This window comes from Oreochromis niloticus, unplaced genomic scaffold, assembly GCF_001858045.2.
Source record: "Oreochromis niloticus isolate F11D_XX unplaced genomic scaffold, O_niloticus_UMD_NMBU tig00006606_pilon_6612427-7070595, whole genome shotgun sequence".
Classification (NCBI taxonomy): Eukaryota; Metazoa; Chordata; class Actinopteri; order Cichliformes; family Cichlidae; genus Oreochromis; species Oreochromis niloticus.
In genome coordinates, this window is record NW_020328083.1 from 138,264 (window position 1) to 159,837 (window position 21,574).

General features: G+C 39.7%; 1 protein-coding gene across 1 annotated transcript in view; it reads right to left on the minus strand.

Moving 5' to 3' along the window:
• The window catches only part of LOC112845291 (uncharacterized), a 273,648-nt gene that overhangs the window by 41,101 nt on the left and 210,973 nt on the right, over positions 1-21,574 (minus strand). The window lies entirely within an intron of this gene.

Below are 21,574 nucleotides of genomic sequence, written 5' to 3' on the forward strand. Positions count from 1 at the left end.
TTTATCTGAATTAAGAAGCAGAAAGTTAGCGGCCATCCAGGTCTTTATGTCTTTAAGGCATTCCTGCAGTTTAACTAATTGGTCTGTGATACCTGGCTTCATGGATAGATAGAGCTGCGTGTCATCTGCATAGCAGTGAAAATTTATGCTATGTCTTCTAATGATGCTGCCTAAGGGAAGCATGTATAATGTAAACAGAATTGGTCCTAGCACTGAACCCTGTGGAACACCATAACTGACCTTAGTGTGTGAAGAGGACTCTCCATTTACTTGAACAAATTGGAGTCTATTAGATAGATATGATACAAACCACTGCAGCACAGTACCTGTAATACCTACAGCATGTTCTAATCGCTCTAATAGGATATTATGATCAACAGTATCAAACGCAGCACTAAGGTCTAGCAGGACAAGCACAGAGATGAGTCCACTGTCAGAGGCCATAAGAAGATCATTTGTAACCTTCACTAAAGCTGTTTCTGTGCTGTGATGAGCTCTGAAACCTGACTGAAACTCTTCAAATAAGCCATTCCTCTGCAGATGATCTGTTAGCTGTTTGACAACTACTCTTTCAAGGATTTTGGATATGAAAGGAAGGTTGGAGATTGGCCTATAATTAGCTAAGACAGTTGGGTCTAGAGATGGCTTTTTAAGTAAAGGTTTAACTACAGCCAAGTAAAAGCAACAATCAAACTAACTCGACAGCTAATGTTTGAAGGCTTTGATAAAAGCACTTTGAGACTCAGTGCGCAGAGTAACAAGCTGCTGAGCAGAGTGGAAGCTGAATAAATGACTAAACTGCGCCCCCTGCTGGCTATCAGCTGTAAGCTCAGAAAGAAGTCCAAGTAGGTCCAATAAACACAGTGCCAGCCCAAACATCAAATTCAGTTGTATTTAATGTAGTGCTGTGGGGCTGGACGGTGTCAACACGTTAAGAGTTAACCATGCTAACGCATTGATGCCGTGCAGCCCCACGCACGGGGCGATCCGCGGTAACTCGTTAATGGAGATTTGCTGCATTAATGGGGTTATGGTGTTAAAATCATTTTAACGAAATTAACGCTGACAGCACTAATTTAATGTTTAACTTTAAGCTATATCAAGATTATCTGTTAAAAAAATGTTTCTTTTTAAACTGTCTGTTTAAATTCTAATGTTAGACTTAATAAACGATAATCAGGCTCTTACAGTACATAGTGCAGTTAATAAAATACTGACAGTTGCAGAGGTCAAGTCTGTTGTATTGATTCAGTCGTAGATCCAAACCACTAAGAATGAATCCAGTTGCGTGTGAGTTAATCTGGTCAGACTGTCACGCTGTAGCCTGACGGAATTAATGACACATCTGTTTAAAAATCACCAGTAAATCTGAAACACCAGGTAATCAAAGACACTCGTGCAATCATGACCAATGATTACCGTACAACATAGGTGTACACAGGAGTGGGTTACATTAACTGGATTCAGTTCATAAATGTTGTTGGGGATTGATCTTACATTAGTCAGCAGGATGCTGGCAGGTACGACTGTCTCTTTAGCTTGGTTAGCAGACCTGCCAGGTGTCTCCCTTCTGTTTGCACTCCCTGCATCACCTACACCACATGGCAGGGCCTCAAGTGCTACAAATGCCTGTGATTATGATCCACAAACTTTCAGAAACGTATACAGTAATTTGTTTGCAACATTTGAGGGTTCACAAATGTGTGAGTCCATTGTAGATTCAAACCTAAATAAATAGTCATTATTAGGCTTACACACAAAGTTTAGCTTCACAAATCTGATCAGTTTCTTTTTCAAAAAGCCTCATGTGCATACAGATGTCTTAAAATAGACATAACATCCCTCTCACTCACTCCCCACGTGGGGATCTGAGACAAATTTCATGCTAACAAATTTCATTTTTTGAACGGATCAAAATGTAAGATGGGTTCATGTGCTCGTGGAAAACTAAGATATTTGGGCTTCCTCTGTATCTCTGCATTTTTTGTTTGTTTGTTTTTGTTTATTTGTTTCTTTAAAATAAGGGTGGAACTTTCTTCTTCCAAATAAACAGAACATATTATCAACCTTCTACTAGAAGCAGATTTACCAGACGCTACACAGTACCATGTGAAGTACAAGCTAACTACTTTGATGTTAATCTCACTATTCTCTAAAACAGCAGGATTACATGTTGTATGTTGTAAATTTTTATATATATGTATATCTCACAAATATAATCACTGAATTGTGTTGAGAGCTGGCAGACAGCAGATGGCCAGTTTAGTCATTTATTATTTATTTCATGAATTAATCTGGCTGCGTGTTAAATTTTTCCCAGAGATGTGACGATACAGGACAAAGACTTTGACTTCAGAGTCAAGTCAAAGTGTGATGAGTCTATTAAGTGAAGGAGGAGGAAGTATTATTTTGGCGGAGCATCACTGAATCCTTACAGAATGGTTATGATTGTACTGTGTGAGCACCAACATCACTGTGCAGAGTTTGTTTGTGCCTCTTCACAGCAGTTTGATTCATCAAGAGAAAGTATCGACCCCTCTGTGACATTAAAATGTGGCCATGAGAATAAAATGAAGGCGTGTGTATTAGAGGAGGTAAACATGTTTTTAATGTCTGTGGGAAACTGAGGGCTCACAACTGAATGTAAATGTAGAAACAAGCTTGTGTGCAATGTTGCATTAATGTGGTGATGTCTTTGTTTTATGTTTTTTATCTATTTATGAAGACACACACTTTGTGTCAGTTTTAACAGTAAAATATTTTTGGTCAGTTAAAACTGTCCAAAATCTTTCTTTTATTCTTACATCATAGACTTGTTATACTGGTGTAATGCAAATAATGGTCAGTAGGAGGCAGTGAAACAATCATAGATTGAGTTTGTCAACTTCCTCTTTGTGTGTTTGTGTCACCGTCCCAAGGACAGCCTGCGTCTTCTTCACCATCATATCTCTGAGCCAACGATTTCCGAGACCTAAAGATAAAACGAGGTTTTTTGAAGCTCTGAACCTTCTTGAACCACCATATCAAAAATGTCTTCATTCATTACATTCATGGGTACTGATGGTCAAATAAAGCTGAAGTGCTGAAGCTTGTATTGAAAAACGGTTCATTACTCGAAGCTTTCAACACAGTCATCTTTGGTGACATCTGGTGGCCAAAAATATGAAGAGCGAATGAAGTGCTTCATTATGATTGCCCACTCTACTGAGCTGAGCCAACAGCTTCTGTTAAATATCATAACACAGTTCTGTGTGATATCGACTACTGTTGTGCTGCTTTGAACATGTATTTTAGGGGGTGAAAAAATAATGTTTTGTCTATTTGATTAATAAACAATTTTGATGGATAATCTTACTTGTTTAAACATGTGACCTGTGTTGTGTTCTGCCTTTGCTTGTGACTTCTTGACATTTGTAAACACAACAGATAAAAACACATAGTACACAACAATATACAACAATATTCTTGATTTCGCCCTGGGGTTGAATCAAGGCCGTCGATTTGGCATGGACGGAGGGGACATGTCCCCACCAATAATAAATAAATTAAAAAAAAAACAAAAAAACAAAAAAAAAAACCGATAGAAAGAAAAAAAATCGATCTGTCAGCGTCTCAGTCACCCAGCGGTGCAGAAAGAGTTAAATTACGTTCTCTACTGGAGTCCGACCTCATGTGACAAATATGGCCAATGTGATTGGCTGAGCCTTTCAGGGAGCTCTGTTTAGTTTCAGCAGCGGCAAGCCTGCGCTGCGAGGAGGACGGTAGCAAAGAGGAAGAACGTGCATATAAGAAAGTATTTTTCAAAGAAACCTGTAAGTCACTTAAAGCCAAGCTCACTCATAAAATGTGTCCATCATAATAACGTTACAGGCTATGCTAGGCTTTGGCCCACATCAGTCTAAAATTGTATGTAACCGTGAATAACGTGTTTTGGAAACTAACTACACAACAGGCAGCACTGTTAGTTATCTCAGTCTCAGAGTAGCATTTCTAATTTTGATTGAAACTGTCAGAGAAAACTGCAGCCTCGAGCAAGCCAGGATATTAGTTTACAGAGGCTGTTAAAATTATACGTCTAATGTTAAAATGTTGGTGACACAATAATTTCATCCTAGTGGCACTGACATATTCATAGGGTTAATTTTTGAGACAAAATATCATGAGGTAGTCATGATTTTGCAAATATTCCACCTTGTAGTGCAGTTTGCACTACAATTGTTAGGCTGCTGATGTAAATTGATTGATTAGTGTAGATTTGACAAAGAACCTGAATTGACGTCTCACTTTTTATATGGCACGAATCAATGTGTTATTTTATCAAGAGGCAATATGTCCTAGTGCAGTCAGAGGGGAAAAGCCAGGGCCAAAGGTGAGGCACATCAAGCACAGAATAATAATTTTAGATGATGATTTTAGATGTATATTAGATGAGTTTTATCGACAAAAACCACCGGTTCATTTAGTGTTCCCTTAGTGCTAATGTATAAGAGAAGTTGGTGTACTATAACTGAAGTAATCGTGTTAAGATAAGATAAGATTACCTTTCGTTTTGTCACAGCAGAAAGTGGACAGTGCAAAGTTATATAGCAAAAATTAGAATACAATAAGAATAATATACTGTAGAAAACTGTACAGAATAGAATAAAATAGAATAAAATATGCATTAGGATAAAAATAGAATACAAATGTTATATACAACTGAGTAAAAATACAACTTACGTCTTATTGCACATGTGTGTGTTTGATCAGCTGCAAAAGTCTTTGTTGTAGAGTCTGACAGCAGTGTGGAGGAAAGACCTGCGAAATCACTCCATCCCACATTTAAGTCCTTAAAGTCATATTCTTTTATTGTCTTGACTGTATTTGAAGCTATTTTTATTTTTGTATGATACCTGATTTGTATGGAATATGGCTGAAGTAAACTAAAGTCTAAAATACTTAGTCAGTCATTTGTTTAATAGTAATTTAACATTATATAATTCACATATAAAACTATGAATTGTAATTTTAAATGGTTTAATAGCATGTAGAATAGCATATGTAGGCAAGTATATTTCTTCTTTTTTTTTAAGAAGCAAAGACGAAAAGGAAAAAAAAAAAGAAACAGGGCGGGGTTCGGTGGTTGAAACACCTGTCCCCACCAATGCCAAAACCAAATCTACGCCCTTGGGTTGAATTACTTATGAACAGCTGAAATGAAAACGTAACACCTAAGTTTATTCTTGTCACGGCCAGGAGGATCAGCTGGATGCTGATCAGCAGTTTCTATCTTTTTCTCTCACTTTCTCTCTCTCTCTCTCTCTCTCCTCCTTTCTGTCACTTGGGCGGAACTCATTGTGGGTTTACACCCTCGGAGAAAGGAAACACCTGAGCTTCATCAAGGTGATCAGCATTTAAGCCAGGAGGTGACTGCTGTTCTTCGCTGGATCGTTGTCTGCCACGCGTTAGTTAAAGTCAAGCCACAGCAAGTTAAGTCGAGTGTTTCTTTGTGCCTTGTATTTACCCACGTCTCCCTGTCTACAGACTTCCTGGATTCTTCCCCGAGTGGTTCCCGAGTGGCGAGTGTTGGAGTGAGAGCCTGCTATCGTGTGTGTGGATTGTTTGGAGAGCGCGTGCCTTCCCCCTGGATTTCCCTGGAGCCCTGTCCCTCACCCTGTTGTACATAGCACTTCCCCTGCACCTTTTTGTACATACACCTGGTGGACTTCTAAATAAAACTCTTGTGTGTATCTGATCCCGGAGTCCTGTGATTGAGTCCTCTACATCAAAACCGTAACAATTGTTTGTTTTTTTTGTTTTTTTTTATTTAGGAAGATGCAGAACTTCCTCTATTCCTGGCTGGCTCTCTCATTATGTCACATACTGGTTCACTATTTCTCACACCAAAACACAGTACAAATCCCACAAATGATTCACTTCCTTATAAAACATTGAATCAGGTACCGAAGCAGTGATGTACTGAAAGAAGCTTCAGACGTCACTGATCATGTGACTCTGGCCAGACCTCGACACAGTGCTTCTGAACTGTCGTTGTTTTATACATGTCCGGAGCTTCAGGTTCAAACCAATGACTGCAGAAAACTTTTCTACAGTCATTGGTTCAAACGGACCATCACTACTCATGAGTGATACCTACTGGGAACAGTGGTTGTTGCACAGCCAAATGAAGCCATGTGTGTCATGTGCTGGTGTGGCAGCCAGAGAGAGGAGCCAAATGCAGGACTGTGCAGCCAGACTTTCCTCAAAACAAGCTGTATTACCTGGAAAACACCAGATAAAACAAAACGTAAAGCAGAATAAGATTTTCCTCTGTTTAACTAATCTGTAAATAAACCTGTGAAATTTTAACAGTGCTCATCAAGTGGGCACTTCATTCTGTCAGCCAACTGACGCTACTCACCACAAAAAGAAAACCTTTCAGAAATTAGAATCAGAAGACTTTATTTATCCCCAAGGGGCAATTAACAAACAACCGAACAGCATAACGTTGAAGATAAGGACAATAAGAACAGGCAATAGGAGTGAAATAATAAATACACAGAGTATACAGTAGAGTTCTAAAACTACACAGTTTTAAAATTAAAGTGACTGAAGGTGAATAAATAACTGCAAGTGTCGGCAGTATAAGAAGAGTGTAGTTTATGTTTCTGGTGTGGGAAATGTTCTTATTGGCTGGAGTTAAAAAGCAGAGTGGCTTTGGGGACAAAGGTGGCTCTCCTCCTCTCAGTCCTGCAGGAAATGCAGTGGAGGCGTCGCCCAGAGGGGAGCCATTGAAATGCAGGGTGAAGAATGTGAGAGGGGTCGTTGATGATTTTGGCTGCCTGTCTAAGGGCCTGTTGGCTGAAAACCTGTGCCACAGTTCTGACAGGCAGGCCAATGATTTTAGTGCACACTGATGCAGTGTGCTGCAGTCTGTTCCTGCTCTGAAGGCTGAGGGAGTGGAACCAGCAGGTGATAGAGAAGGTCATGACACTTTCCAGGAAGGTATAGTAGAAAGTCATCATGATGGGTGTGCTGACTCCAAAGGAGTTGAGTTTCCTAAGGAGGTATAGCCGTTGGTGCGACCTCCTGAGAATCTCCTCTGTGTTGGCAGAGAATTTCAGGTGGTTGTCAAAGATGGTTCCCAGGTATTTGTACTCCTCAACTACCTCCACTGGCTTCCCATGGATGGTGGTGGTGACTGAAGCAGCCAGATCCCTCTGCCTACTGGAGAAGGTCACCACCATCTCTTTGGTTTTGCTCACGTTCAATTCAAGTTTGGAGCTGTCACACCACTCTACAAACTCCTGAAGAGTGGGCCCGTGGTGTTGTGAGGGGCCTGACAGCAGTGACAATGGGAAATGGTCCAGACCTGTCATGATCCTGTCAGTGTTTGACTCCGGCCTGTCTGCTTGACTCTGCAGTATCACAGTAACCAGCTTCGTCCAGGAGACAGGAGTCTGTCTTTGATTAAATCATTCAGTCAGATCAGCATCACAACTGTCGGTGACAACAGAAGTATTCTCTGCAGTGGCAGAAATCGTTTTTGTGCATTAAAAAAAAAAAAAAAAAAAACACACAAACAGGTTTTACTGTCTCATTCAGTACTGGTTGTCACGTCTCTGGGTCAGGTCGACCCAGCATTTTGAGTTTCTGATGTTTTGGTTTATTTTTGCATTATGGGCTGCCCTTTGATACTTTTGTCCTTTGATTATTATTGGAATTCTATGTTTCTGTTTATTCGTGTTAAGGATTTGTTGCCTCATGTATAGTTTGAGTTCCATGTGTTATTTTCTGTCTGCCTCTCAGTGTTGAGTCTGTGTGATGGTTTCTTGCTTCCTGTTTTACTTTGAAAGTTCATGTCTCATGTCAGTGTGTTCAGTTTTACCGCTCCCCTGTCTCGTTAGCCTAATTTCTCCCAGCTGTGTCTCCCTCCTGTTGCCCATTCCCTGAGTATTCCCCTGTGTATATAAGCCCTGTGTTTTCCTGTGCTCCCTGTCGTGTCGTACCTTCAACTTGCTGTGTGTTCATGATTTCCAGTCCTCCAGCACCTCAGTTTAGTTTTGCGAGTTTTATTTTATGTAGAAGTTTTGTCCAGCAATAAAGCTGCGTTTTCAGTTTAAATCTCGTCTCCAAAGAGTCCTGCATTTTGGGTCCACCACTCCTGCCTGCCAAACAGCCAACCATGACACTGGTTTGCTTTAGTATTAACATGGTCTGAGTCCAGGATGGGGAGAGCAGGTATTCTCCGCCCCTTTGGGTGTGTCTCATCAACCTCATCATCCACAGTATGAAAGCACCAGCTCCAGCACTCAGTCTGCCTCCAAAGTGAGGTAAACAGGCTCTCTTATAACACCACTGTGAAACTTACCAGATATTGTGCTAACATCCTTTTCTCCTTGTTTCCAGTGTCTTCCTACTGACTGAAGGAGTGGATCACTTACCTCCATGACCTACCTGTTTCCTTCTCTGGAACACTCTCCTCATTTCCTCACCTCCCTGCTCACCCTCTGATGTCCTCCACCTCTCCAGGAACACAAACCAGTGGACTCATGTGTTTCCAGGATTCATTCAATCTAATCCTGAACACAAACACTCATCACAACTATTCTCTGTGATAGTCAAAGTGATTGTTTTTGTCCTTGTGACAAAGAGTCATTGTTCAAAGGACCATGTTCTCCATCAGGTGAGCCGCATTTACTAAACAACAGTTACACTGATTAATGTTCTCACAGTGTTGTATTAATAAAGTCATTATTGATGTAAAAGCATTTCTGCTTTGTTTCACCTTTATGTCAAATATCAGCACAGACAGCTACTGATCTGTTCATGCAAACCCAGCTGTGGGAGACAACGTCACAACATGAACCTCAAGTTGTTATAACGTTTATCCAGGCTTAAATTAATGAAATTACTTTTAGATGGTTTTTTACTGTGGATCAGTGGCTGGACTGACACAGTGTCATGTGCATTTTTCATTTAATCCAAGAGAAAAAGCATCATCATGTATCAAGATTTAAACCTTGTCAACACAAACATTAAGGTCTGCTGTTTTGGAGTTTGTTATATTTTTGGTTTTTTGCTGTTTGTCTGTTTGCATTTTCACTTTTCCACTTTGTATCATTGAAACATTAATAATGATTATGTTTATTTCTTATTTGCTTCAGTTTAAACATCCAGTTGATCATTTCCTGTTTAGTGTCACAACAAGTCTTGAAAAACCAGCAAAAGTGAGACGTGCATCACCCAGTGTTGTTAAGCAGTACTGCATTCATACTGTGAGAGTGTTGCGACACACATCTGTTTTTAACCATATAAAGCAAACTCCTGCAAGAGCTGACGTCAGTGCAACAAGTATAAAAACTGTTGTTTAGTACTCAGATCTGTTTACATCATTGTACTATAACATATGTGAAAGAAAATAAGATAACACAACTTTTCTAGGAGCATTTTACTCAGGCTCAGAATGTGTAAAAAATTATTTCAGCGCTCATTCTAACAACTAGACACAGTTCAGTTAAAAGCAGAAGAAAGAAGCTAAACAGCAGACGCCCTCACACAGTTAATATTCAGTGGTGTGTTGCTGTTCTGGGATCACTTGACCACACGCATACATGGAAAGCTTGGGGCAGGAGGAGCAACACAACACACATCAGTGACAACAGCTATGACTCTCACTGAGTCAAAAACAGCAAATAAACATGGAGCAACAGAAGTTTTTATGTGTTTTAGCAGCAATTCATTCAATTAAATTGTTTGGAATAAACTCAATGATTGAATCGTTGCTGAATTTTTCACTGCATGTGTGTAAAGGACTGTTTTTAGTCACACCACTAAGGCCTCGTGGTTTCTGTCTGGTCCACCACAAGAACAGGACACGCAGCCTGTGGTTTCATGAAGTCGTCCGTTTAACTGATGTCTTATTTTATGTTATCAGTACATTATCATAAGTTCTTGTTAACTCTGTTAAAGATCACAGTCGGAAAATGACTTTGCTCTCTGTGTGCATGATACATGTTTATATCAAGCCTTTACTGGAATATTAGCAATAATTATCATTGTGACAATTAAATATGCATGACAAGGTGTCAAAACAGATAAAATAAAAGTCATCGTGGTGATGACACATGCTGGACTAAAAAAAAAAAAAAAAAAAAAAAAAAACTGTAAAGCTGTGAAAAACTTGTTTCTCACTCTGAAAAGCAGCTCCCTTCAGTGTTTGCACTTTAAGACAGTTTTCTTTAAATACTGTGTCAGTATTTCTGTGTGGTATAATTCTGCAGGCTTATCTGTATCATCTCTGTACTTTAAATAGAGGCCAAGGCAGTGCAGACAGCGGTTAACGAACTATCGGAGCTGAACAAAAGTACGATGACTAAAGGAATGCATTAGAAGTACAGCAAGCTGCCCATAACTGAGGCCTTGGAAACCACCAAGCAAAGACTCACAGCTTTGGTCAGTTGAAGAGGTATACAAGAGAGATAGAAGCTAGGAGAATAAACCAGCTGTACTCCACTGATGTATATCCAAGGTGTGCTCTCAGTGGCGTGCGAACAATATGGGAACAGTCCCACTAAGACTGGAGATGGAGCAATACTGGAGGAGCATCTGGGAGAAGGATGCAACCCATAACAATGCTCAATTACAAGTGGCTCTAAGAGAAGACCACAGCAACCTCCCTGAACAAGAGCCAGTAAGCATCACAGTGGCAGACATTAAAGAAAGGATCTCCAGTATGAAGAGGTGGACAGCACCAGGCCCTGATATGGGTCATGCCTACTGGCTGAAAGAGCTGACTGCACTCAATGAGCACATGGCCACACAAATGAACCAGCTGCTAGTAGTTGAGACACACCCAGTCCTGACCCCCAAAGATCTCCAGAAGGGACCGGCCCCATCCAACTACCTATCCTTTCCAACAATAACCTGCCTCAGTACCACATGGAAGCTCCTATCAGGCATATGAACAGGCATGTGGCTCAATACATGAGCGGTGCACAGAAAGGAACAGACCGGAATACAAGGCTCGCCAACCTGTGCACTGCTTGAATGAACTACAAGAAAGCCTATGACTCAATCTCCCACACATGGATCGTGGAATGCTTAGAACTACACATACAGGACTCTTAGAGCCTTCATCAGGATTTCAATGGGGATGTGGCGAACAAACATAGAACCAACTTCAAGTCAATTGCACCAATCACCATCAAGTGCGGGATCTATCTAGCACGTTTTCTGCATAGGCCTGAACACCCTCGGTGAGATCATCAACAAGACTAGCTATGGACACCGACTATGAAATGGTAGAATCGCCAGCCACCTCCTCCACATGGATGACATTAAGCTGTATGCCAGGAGTGAACAAAACATCAGTTCATGGATCCACACCACCAGGATCTATGGATTGTATTTGGAATAAAGAAGTGTAGTTAGATGGTAATGAAGAGAAAGAAAGTAGTCAGAACTGAGGGGATCGAAATACCAGAAGGCAACACTGAAGACCTCAAGGACGGCTACAAGTACCTGCAAGTCCCACAGGAAAATGTGAACCACAAAGAGGCTGGTAGGAAAGCTGCAACCACCAAATACCTGCAGAGAGAGAGATAGAAGCCACTGACATCAACACAATGAAGCTCCTCACCATGCATGGAGGGTTTCACCCCAAATCTGGCACCCTGAGACTCCCTTCTTAATTATGTCCTTCAGTCTGTTCTTCCACAGCTGGTGCTACCAGAAGCAGCCACTTGATACTGTGAGGCCTGGATACTAGTTGTTGCTACTACTAGTGTTCACAGCTATGTCTGTTAATTTGACACATTTTGCTATTTTTAGTTTTCTTTTTATTGTTTTGCTCATCTTTCCAGCTCCACTTTTTTGACACTTCTTCCACACTATTTTTTTTTCTATATGCTGCATGAGTGCACAGCGAAGGCAATGGACGGGGCAGTCGCATTAAGAGATTTGATAGAGCAATCTAGTGTCAGTAGTGAAAATGAACAAATGGGCTGCTGTCAGTGCTTGTACAGCTGGTGCACAGCAGCCCATTATACCTGCCCATCGGCCCAAAATTGCACCAAACCACTGGGGAATATGCCCACAGTGCTAGATTACTAGTGCAGCCCCAGAGTCCAGAACATGTGACTGCAGAACTCACAGTAGTTTTAGTTTAGTTTCAAGTTACGTCTGCACTCCATGAGTCTGTCTGTCTGCATATTGACTCAGCGAAGAAAAGAATTTCCATAATAATGATGTGTTCTTTATTAATCCAATAGGAAATTAGTCCTCTGTAGAGATGATACCTTGCTCAGTGGTAGCTCAGAACATCTGTTTGGTGGATTTGAACTCCCACCTTTCTGATCATGGGGCAAACACACTTCCTACTGAGCTATCTCTGCCCCTTACCTGTGACCAACTAAAAGTATATTGAAGTGTAGAAGTAGGAGTGTGACAAAGGGGGATGAGATGACATCTGTATCACCATGAATATTAATGAATATTTCAAAACACTGGCTGAAGACTCTCAGTCTGCAGAAGAAGAAAATTCCAGCAGGATCCACAGGACATGACAACAAAGACAAAACTATGACCTGCAAAGTGTGTCAGTAACTAAGCAACAGAGCAACTTTATATATTAGAGAGAAAGAACAGGTCACACAACTGCAGTGGTCAAAGCTACAGGAGCTATTTCAGATTGGAGTAAAAGGGAAGGAAGCACAGAGAGGTGACAGAAAGAGGAACTGAATATAAACTCTGGTCTTATCTACATTAAGTGCAGCTTCTCTTTGTTCTGCATTTATTATCAATGCAAAGTCGAACACTTTGAGATTAGATGCAGATCAGCGTGCAGGGCTGGACGTGAGGATGGGGCACTCTTTGTTCTGTTTGCTGGGGTTATTCTGTGAGTACAATACACACCTTTACTGTTTGAATGGCAGTGATGAAGGAAAATGTTTCTCATTGGTGACAATTACAGTGTATCACTGCTTTAACCTGTTTACCTGACAGCTTCAACGCTAGTGCTGGGCGGATAGATCCAAATATCGATTGCATCAATACCAAGTCGGTATCAGTATCGGATCGATACGAGCCTGATTCTTTAAGTTCCGCTCTTGTTTGCAATGCTGTGGTGTTGGCAAAGAAGCAGCCAGGTCGCTGGACTCGCCGCTCCTGTGTCAGCGCAGAGCAGGCACACTTTGCTCCCCCAACCCCCTCATGTATAAATAATATGTAAAACACTTAACAACCCCTAAAGTGTCTAAGTTACGTCACCTGACTTAGACGCTGATTAACACTTCTAAACTTCTGTAAACTGGCATACAGCGTAAACCTTGTCAGTTTAGTCCTCCCGCAGTTAGTGGACGCCACGCGCCATTGTTATGTCGAAGAAAGTAATATTGCACTGCATACTTGTTAATTGAGTGATGACGTTGTTTAATTTTCGTTTGGTATTGTGATTTGGCCATCAGAACGTCCTACCTATAGATATGTATGATGGAGGCATAAACCACGTAAGGTAGTATATTCTGATAAGGTAGCACGGATTGATAGACACGACTAACAATTTACACTACAGTAGGATGTTTTCATGAAGTAGGACCTTCTTATCAGAACACTGGGACGGGTGCAGGCACCTGCTGGGCCCCAGCTGCTTACACCCGAGGAGTGGGGATGGGTGCGGCGGCAGGCTGCATACTGACTAGTCCCACCCTGGCGTCCGGTGTTCTGACAAACCATCCTACTTTGGCAAAACGTCCTACCATCAGTAGTTTATGCATATTTCTGCTGTCACAGAGTAATTCCAGCACAAATTTAAGTAGGTATGACGGTTTGCCACTTAACGTTGCCCATCAGAGTATGCTTGTAGCTTATATTCTTAAAGCCAGAACGGTTTGCCACTTCATTTTACCCATTTAAGTATGCTTATAGGTCACATTCACAAAGGTAGGATGGTTCGCCACTTACTTTCGTGTTGTGCGCATGCGCAGAAACAACGGGTAGGCTGGTTTGTCAGGTAGGATGGATTCCCAGAACACCGGCACGGGCGCTGCACAGTTGAGGGTTGTGGGCAGGGGCAGCGATGTCGAGCAGGACCAGATCAGAGCCGCCAGATTCTTCGTCCTCTGCAGGTTGTGCTCAGTCTGATCCTGCAGCTCTTCCCGCCGCCTGCTCCTGCTGCATGGCCACCAGCTTGGCCACCATTTGCGCCAGCTCCTCCCTCTGCTGGCCCAGTCCTCGATCTACCGCGTACTCCTTCCTGGGTTTCAGACCCACTGTAAACCACCATGACTCACCCGATGGCATTTTAATGTTTCGCAGCATCATTTATTCTTACAATAATCACACGGCTGCTGTAACATTACATTCAATGACTGCAGCTCTCCCGCTGCCAGCGGTACACATCACCACCACCACCAACAACAACACAAGCAGAGGACAGGTTTTAAGCTAGTGAGACGTGATTGTAGATGCCGGGCAGGTGAGTCCATCTCACTTGCAAACTAAGAACTACTGTGAAGTGTAGTTCTCTCCTGACTTTCAATACGACAGCAGCAGGTGAATCAGACAGAGTATTCATGACCTCTAGTGGGGGCATCTGTAACTGCAGGTGATTTACAAAAAGGGACAAATTCACTCACAAAAGAAAGTGATCCAGTCATCATTCAGGAAAGTGGCAGGTTTTAACATTTAATCTGGATTAAAACAGCTCAGAATCTCAAAAAGTTTGTAGAAAATTCATTTTGAAAAAATGACGTGACCTCATCTTTCCTCCATAATGAAGAATCATTTTTAAACATTTGCAGTGTTTGTGACCTTTGATTGTCTCTGAAAATTTTAGATTTTTCAGTGAAAAATTTACATTTAGAAACAAACACATAAAGCAGTCATACACTTATGATACAAGAGAAGTAAAACTCAATACAGACACAAGAAACAACTGACTATCAAAATAAAACAGGAAATGAGAACTAAATTCTAAACAGTTAAATAGCCACAACAATAAAGTTAACAAAGGGCAACTGACACTGACACATGAGCAGGAAACACTGAGGGAACAAATGAAGAACAATACCAAAACTACAACTAAAACTATATACAATCCATCTGCAGGGAATCAAGTATTTTCAAAATAAAATGTTAAGTACCTGAGTCAAACAGTTGCTCTGTGCACTAAATAAATCCTAAAATAATATTTAAGCTGTTTTTAAAGATTGTTGCAGAACAAAACAACATGCATTCACATATTTATCATAAATGTCACCCAGAAATATTTATGTTTTTCTGTTTAGTTTTTATTTTTTCTTTGTGTCCTAAATTGTTCTAAATTGTTTCCAACAGAATCGTAGGGAAACTTCTTACTACCTGGCCTCAGATATTCACTGGTGAGACAATCATCTCTAAGATATGAGATACAAGGAGGTGAAGGCAAAGGGTTTGAAATACAAATGGGCACCACCCAACACAAACAACCTTCAAACATCTGGTGAATACAGGATCATCTGACTCCATCCATCTTCATCCCTATCATCCTCTTCTGTCACACCAACCCTCTGTATGTGCTTCTTCACTACATCCATGAATCTTCTCTGTGGTCCTTTTCTTCCTCCTGCCTAACAGCTCCATCTTCAACATCTTTTGTTTAGTATATCAACTATCCCTCCTCTGCACATGTCCAAACCATCTCAGCCTTGTCTCTCTGACTTTGTTTTCAAACCGCTCAACCTGAGCCGTCCCTCTGATGTACTCATTTCTAATCCTGTCCATTCTGCTCACTCCCAGTGAAAATCTTCAGCTCAGCCTCCTGTCTTTTTGTAAGTGCCATCATCTGCAAACCATACAGCTGTAGTGATTGTCACCTCTCTTCTCAACTTCGCTTCAACAAGTCTTCCCCATAGTTATTCCCTGTCCTTTGTTTTTCTATCTCAGTACCTCAACAGAAATGTCATCTGGGTCTGCCTTTCCACTCTTCATCCTAAATGCTCCCTCAGTGTGGAAACTATTTACTGCTCTAATCAAATGAACAGTCTTAATGTTTCTGTGCTACACACAGCATGCTAACATCCAATCACACACACAAAGGTCTACCCTAATATCCTCTTCACCTTTTGTATTTGAATCATAACATTATGAATGAACAGAAATAACCAGGTAATCATTAATTAATTGAAGTGTAGTTTAGCTCCATTTGGCAGAGTTTTATTCTTTCTCTGAACCAGCAGATGGTGTATCGCTCTCTGGGCTTTGAATGATTTCTTTTTCTCTCTGCCACCTGCCATATTTGCTGCATTCATAGCTCGCTACACCAGAGAAACCAGGCACAGCAGAAATTAAAAATGATTCTGCTTCTGAGTTTCTGGATTGTCACAGGTAAGGTGAATATAATACATTTTTATTAGCATATCTAATTTCAACCTTAATCTATTTATTATTTATTTGAATCTATTTTTTTAAGATACGTATCAGAGATTTCATTAGGAAAATAACTGTCACTGTGATGAATAAAGCAAAGTTTAATAAATGAAATGAAATGTTTGGGGTTTTTTGATGATGTAATAAAAATAATTTCTCTCAACCTAATGTGGCAAAACAAAATATTACAAAGTGATTTCCTTTATCATACACCTGCTTCAATATATATATTGTGTGCATGTTGTGATTTTAAGGTGTAATAATGTGTTTTAATGTGTTTTTAAGGTCTTATGGCAGAGGACCCAACAGCGACACATTATCGACTGAAAAACAGCTCAGTGTGTCTGAATGTCAGGAAACCACCACCATATGAACGTGTTGAATGGAAATTTAACGCGATATTTATTGCTGTTGATACAGAACTCAATCCAAATTACAAAGACAGAGTGACTTATAGTGCTGGAAACCTCTCCCTGTGTATTAATAACCTGGCTGATACAGACACTGGGATATATGAACTCTCATACCGCCGTAACTTTATTTCAGTGACAGAGAAACATCAAGTCATTGTTCAAGGTAAGATGTAAGCAGAACTTTGTCTTTAGCCTGTGCATGAATCTGTTTTACATATTATATTTTTCTGGATTTGGTAGCATTTACCTTACATCAGCTTTTACATTTCCTTGGCTGAAGGGTTGATGTCTTTAACCACAACATCATATATCCTACAATTTTATAATCACCTAGTTCATTGTCAGTTCTCTTTTTGCATTAAATCATTAATTTATTTGTTTGGCTGGATGTTACAGATGTGGTTCCCAGACCTGTCATTATAATGTCAAACGTTAGCTCCAACCAGTCTGCTGGACTCTGCAGTATCACAGTAAACTGCTCCATCCAGGATTATTGGCTTTGGTCTGTTTGTGATGAAGACGGCTGCAGAACATCCCAGAAATCATTCAGTGAGGTCAACATCACCATCTTCACTGAGAACAGAGCTGTGGTCTGCAGAGGCAACAACCATGTTAGCACAAATAAGGCTTCTGAAAACTTAATGTGTGAGTATTAAGTATTACATTTAAATAACAGGCTACTGATTTTATTTTTGACAAATAAACTGAATATTTTCTTCAATCTTTCCCTGTAATGTAAATAATTCGATTTTTGTTTGTTATCATAAAAGTCATTTTATTTTTATGTCTGAAAAGAAAAAAATACTAATTGAAACTATGTTTTCATATCTGCAGGTTTCAAATCTACTAAAGATGAAGAGAAATCACAACAACTCATACTAAAAGGAATACTTATGTTTCGGCTGTGTAAAGGCAGGAGAAGGACCCAAACGCAAAACTCACCACACAGGAATTAAACTCAAAAGGCTGCTTTATTGCAGGATGCCACGAAAAAATATAAATAAACTAAACTGGGACATGGATAACTAACACACAGAGAAACACAGCCATGAGGAAGACTACGACACTGACAAAGAGAAACACAGGACTTAAATACACAGAGGGATAACGAGGGAATGAGACACAGAAGGAGAGCACAGCTGGGAGTAATCAGGCTGGACGAGACAAGGGAAGTAAAACTAGAAACACTGACATGAGACACGGACCTTCAAAGTAAAACAGGAAACACACTGACTGAACTCTAGACATGTAACTTAACAGCAACTGGGGAGACAGAACATAAGAACCTGAAACATGGTACAGAAAGGCACAGTAGGCAACATGGAACACACAGGGAAGCCATATGACAGAACTTAAGAACTAAACTTTTGATAACCATAATTGAAACCTAGGGAATAACAAAGACAGTACAACAAAGGACTCAAAACATAAACCATAATATACAAACACTAGATCTCTTCAAAATAAAATAGGAAACCTAATGAGACGCAGACATGACAACCAGAACTTGACAACGTAAGACACAGACATGAAACACATGAAGAGCAGGGGAGACTTAACAGGGGTTGGAAGACACAAGGGGAATCTAATAACAAAGAACTAGAAAAACTCATGAGCTTAATCATATAAACATCCAAATAAACTAAACTCAAAACACTGGGTCATAAGACCCAGGACCGTGACAACTTATTCCTGTTTCTGTATTAATTATTCTTGGAGCATTTTCTGTCTTTTTAGTTAAAACAAAATACAAATGCTACCAGGTAAGATGTATTTGGTAACAGATATTTATCATCTAACCTGCTCATTCCAAGAATTAGGAAGGTTACTTCTGGTACATGGTGTGATAATATAAGTGAATACAAATTTTACTTCATTATTTCCATGTACAAGCATCTAATGTTCAGGTCATACGAACACTGCCATTATCTCAGTCTAGAGTCTCGTCTTCCAATGATCCTGACCCTGTTTATGAGAGCGTGGACGTCTTTCAGTCCAGCCAGACCAGCAGCTCAAGACAGGAAATGATCTCCATGGAAAGCCACAAAGTAGATACCATCTACAACTGTCCAGAAGTGACAGTCTGCTCTGGCAACAACACACAAAGTATTTCAGAGACTGCCACCATGAAGAAGGCACAGGGCTCCAAACAGATTGAGTCAGTTTACAGCATGTTGCAGAATTAAATTAAATTAATTATTTAATGGTGTATTTAATTAATTCATTTTTGCAGAGTTGACTCCTTCAACTCTCACCATGAAATAATTTTATCTGTCAACCTCACCCATCAAACCCAGGGGGCGGGGTTAACGCTGATCGAGTCAAAACCATTGCTTTGGCCTGGTGGCCATTGTTTTTAGAAGGCGTTTCTGCACACCAACAAACGGCATGTGGAAACTAACAGAGCTGTACTTTGAAAAACCCTGTTTGTGTGTCACCAGATACAGTTTTAATGTTTTTTTAGCCGAGAGTGTAGTGGTTTAATCTTCTGATATATGGTCGGTTTGTCAAGATAGAGCCTCTTTGCAAAAGTGCTTCGATGATTTTGGAGATGTCTGCCCAGCCCAGTCTCACAGCAAAGCGTGGGGTAGACCCGCTCGCCTCGCAAGCGCTCGAGCTGTTATTACCGCCGACAAAGTGCAGGTCCCGGTACACAGCTGCCATAACCCCCGCTGAACACTGACTTCATTTATTGAGATTATATTTATATTATATTGTATTTAATTAATTCATTATGTCAGTCCTGGCTTTCTGTACCAAAGCAGCTCACTTTCTGGTCAGTATTTACTTTAAAATGAACAGCGTTTTTGTTTTTTGTTCTTTTTAAACATACTTTAATAACATTGTAGATACAAGTGTAAAAACAGGTACAAAGTGCAGGATTTTCTCATTTGTCCTGTTGATAACCATTTTAATGTACTTGATATAATTTTGACTGTAACTGTTTGCTTTATATGGATATAGTACATGTGTATCATTCATTTCATTGTTTAGTGATGAATTTCAAGTGAAAGTTTCTGTTTATTTTGTTTTTCAAAAAATAACAGTTATTCAGAAACAATTATAACCTGTTATTGTAATGCACATAACAAAGCTATAATAAAATGAATCAGTGATACTCAAAAAATATTCTGCGCCAACATGACCTCGGTGGATGTAAGCCCCATTTTAATGCTATCGTGTTTATAGAGAGAAGAACGCACACTACGAAAAAAAACATTTGAATCAATCATTTAATTTCCAGCACATTAGCATAAAAGAGACAACGAAATGCAGCAGGGTGCAAGATGCTAGCAGGCAGGGCATACATAGAACACCACAGACAAGGTGGCGTAGTATACAGAAACATCTGTGCCGAGTATGGCCTGAAAGTCCCGAGGTCAAACTGGGAGACGCCAGACCGAGCCAAGATCCTGTGGGACCTCAGCTGATGTTTACATTCCTAAATATTATCACACAACTTTATGACATTCCCAGTTAAGAGTTAATTCCATATTCAGCTTTAACAGATTTAGGACATACATGTCTAAAGCACTGTAACATTGAACGTAGTATCAGAGAACTCCATAACCACCATAAATAAGGAGTAACTGATGCCCTGACAGAATAGTCTAACATGTGACCTTTATAATTAAAAGTTTCTCCTAATTATTTTCTTTAATTCTTCAATCTGTATGAGGTACCGTGCTTTATCCAAGATGACAAACTGTGAAATCAAAGCCTGATGTGCGTTCATGTGTCCTTTGGTATCTTTACTGTTGCCACTCTGGAAACAAAAAAAATAAAATATTAATTCAGTCACATGTTGACACCCCGTAAATAAAATGTTTCTTTTATTAGTCCACTGTGATGATGTGAAGTCAGACTAATTAAGAACATTTTTTACACATATAAATGTATATATTTACTGCAACATAAATAAGGATTTAATACAAAAGTAAATGGTATTGTCAGTCTTCCATGAGTGCCGAGTCAACTAAATTATTTTACAGTCACAGAAATGTTATCAAACATGGTTAAAGTTTAATTATTTATTTTATGTTCTTGTCCAGTAACAGTCTTGTGCTATTTTACATTCATATTATGAAAAAGCACATTTATTATGCGGCTTTTCCTGATGTTAGATGATAGCCTTTGTGAAATTTGAAAGTCCTGTTTGTTTGTTTTTTTTAAATTTTGTGGCTAAGCTAAGCTAAAGCAAAAGATTGAATGTAACTAAAGAAAATAAATTAAACTTATTCCAACAAAATTCTGTAATTGTTTTACTGTAAGAACAATATGATTTATTTCATTCTGAAAGTAATTTGATTATTAGCGATCAGGGATGGTAGTAACGCGTCACATTACTGTAATCCGTTTACTTTTTTCAAGTAACAAGTAAAGTAAGGGATTACCATTGCAAAAAAAGTAATTAGATTACTGTTACTTTCCCGTAAGCACGCTGCATTACGGCATTACTAAACTGTGATTTTGTTTGTGAGAGTGTCTCATGACAATGACATAAGCATGTGCGATGTCCGTGCCAGCAACATACGTGTGTAGATACACAATGTGTAATATTTAGCTTGATGCAACGTGCATAAAGTCAAAAGATTAAAACTAATAAAATTATTTTTAAAAAGAGATTTTTTCATTTGATTAAATTTTACATGATGGATTTTGCAGAAAAAATAGAATTGGGCTGAAATGTCTATTGCTTTATTATGTATTCAGGTTGTGTATCGTGTTTTTAAAAAGCAACTAAGTAATAAAGTAGCTAATTACATTTAAAAATA